General features: G+C 34.0%; 1 pseudogene; it reads left to right on the top strand.

The window, feature by feature from the left end:
* Positions 1 to 1,741: 1,741 nt before the first annotated feature.
* Positions 1,742 to 1,928, top strand: LOC126766354 (small nucleolar RNA U3; annotated as a pseudogene).
* The last annotated feature ends 752 nt before the right edge of the window (positions 1,929 to 2,680 follow it).

Raw genomic sequence — 2,680 nt, forward strand, 5'->3', positions numbered from 1 at the left:
ACATGACTCCCACGCCATGACTTCCACTCTAAACATCACATCACTACGCTAGGGAACGTGCGACATCAGCAGTATTGCCCATCAACCTTGAAGTCATTATGCTCCCACGCCAGTTGGCAGCGCTCGCAATCAGATGCTAGCTGCCAACAGACTAAACAAACAAAGTCTTTTATTGCTGACCACAACGTATGAACAGCTGCGGTGCCAGTTTCTGTAATTCATAGAATTAGAATAAGGTATATGAACTAACACATAGGTAGATGTTAGTTCAATTTTAGGTTAAGCCAAGAATGATAGAATATAACATTACGACACTAGTTTACTGTTAGTTTTTTTCGGTTTAGCTCGTGACAATTCTTACAAAAACAAATACATTGTGCAACAATTTCGTGACGTAACAGTTTTGCGTTGAGAAGAACAAGCATAGAAATGCCTTCAAATTGTAAACAGAAAAGTAAACACTTTTGGAAATTCCCAAAATAATATTAATTTATTCGTCTTTGCAGGAAAAATTTCAGTGAAATGTTTAGAATATTGTTGCGAGAAAAGATATAAGTAGTTTTTGGCACATCCACAATAAATAGAGTAGCAATAGAATCAAAAATGCCGATATATTTCTTTAGAAATTATTCAAATCTTTTCACTCAACAATATTCAATCGCTTCACTAAAACTTTTCATTAAAATCGAAAGAATTAAAAATATGTTGCGAATTTACAAAAGTGTTTACTATTCTGTTTACAATTTGCAAGCCATTTAACAGTTTTTCACTCTTGTTCTTCTCAACGCGGAACTATGACGTTTCGTAATGGCGGTCGTCGTAATCTTATATTCTATCATTCTTGGGTTAAGCCATAAAATTATATTCTGAATAAAGTCAGTTAGTCTTTAGCAGCCAAACCATCCAGTTTCATTTTATTTCAAATGTATATTTTGAATAAGCAAACATAAAAACGCAACTGGTGCAAAATAACCAATTCAACTTATATAATATATTTGATTTTGGCGCAATTATTGACACTTGTCTCAATATGCAAAATTGGGCCAAAACGAAACAATGAAATACATAATTACTTTTGCATGTCAATATGGAAATGCCGACGGCAAAACGCAAGGGCATATTTTGCACATACATACATACAAGCGATTTCTAGGTTGAAAGCAAAAATTGAAGCATGAGAAATTGAAATGCCGAAGGCAAAACGAAATTGCTTACATTCGTACATTGCGTATGAATCATGAAAATATCATCATAATGTTTAGGTGAATCTTTCATATATTTAAAATGAGTTATTATAAAATAAGATCAAATTAGCATTAAATAATTTGAAAAATAATAAATCAAAAATAAAAGAGTTCTACATACATATTTCCATCCTATGGAAAATCAAAGAAATCATTTTATAAATACATATATTTCTGTCTCTTCATATTCTCGGTTAGAATATGTGAGAGAATTGTAAAAAATGAAAAAAAAATTGCGAGGCGGACTCCGACCTACAATGTTAACAAATGCGGTGAATTCCCTAATTTGAATCTATCAAATGTTCGCAGTCGAACCTGCACCTTCTCTATACTTTTAAGTTCTCTGGTCAGTCTTTATTTACTTTCTTTGCAAACCAGGTGTGCGCATATGTATGTTTGTATGCTTGTGCATTATTGAAGTTATACTTCTTTTTATTTCGTTTGTCTTTCACTTCTGCAATTCTCAACTATTTTATGTGAGCTTTTGTTGAAATACCATGGGTTGGTCCTTGAAAAATTCATTTAAATTTTTTTGAAATCGACCCGCGATGACGAAGTATTTTCGCTTTATCTGACAGCGTGAGGTTTACGAAGTTCATTTCTAATTTTGTCTTGTGGCATATTAGAAATGATGTTTCTTCCAAAATCGTTCGTTTACAACGGATAAAACGACTTCTGAGTGGTGATTTTAATGAATAAATTCCTTTTGGTTGAAATGCTCTGCGTTGGCCGTTGAAAAGTTAAGACTATACTTCTCAGGATCATTCATTCCTTTCATTTCTTCAAAGAAATTAATGACCTTTAGAAATATGCCTATTTGCATTATTTCGTTGTCATTTCCATATTCGTAGCAATAGAATTTCTATGGCATAAGTAAAGTAATGGCCGCCGATTGTCACCCCTTGCCGCTGTAGCAGCTTCGAATACAAACATGCGTAAATATGTATGTATGTATACGTATGATCGTGAATACATATCGACGCAGATTTTTGCGAGAAGTACCAGAAAGTTGTGCAATTTATGATTTTTAGCTTTTGCCATCGTCGCGAAAAGACGACTTGTTGGCAAAGGCATGCTCGGGGAGACGTTACGGCCTCTGTTTTTATGAATGAAGTGAGATCGCTTGTGGAATTTGCGCCTGCGTTCATGAATAAAATCGTTTTTGTTGTAAAATTTACTACACTTGTTCTTCGCCAATTTGGCTGCCATATTGACTTGTGAAGATTAAAGAAGTATAACTTCATCCGCGCGTAGGGACTCCACGCACCTTTTTTTTAGTATTTGGTTGACAAGCCTTTATTTTTATTAACAGCCTTCACTATTTGAGGCATACTATTCAAACAAATATCATCATTATTTTTAAATCTGGATCATTTAGGCACACATCCTTTATGTTATCTTTGAGTGGGGCTATTGTGGGACTTCTTCGGGAATAT

This window comes from Bactrocera neohumeralis, unplaced genomic scaffold (genome assembly GCF_024586455.1).
Source record: "Bactrocera neohumeralis isolate Rockhampton unplaced genomic scaffold, APGP_CSIRO_Bneo_wtdbg2-racon-allhic-juicebox.fasta_v2 cluster11, whole genome shotgun sequence".
NCBI classification, from domain to species: domain Eukaryota; kingdom Metazoa; phylum Arthropoda; class Insecta; order Diptera; family Tephritidae; genus Bactrocera; species Bactrocera neohumeralis.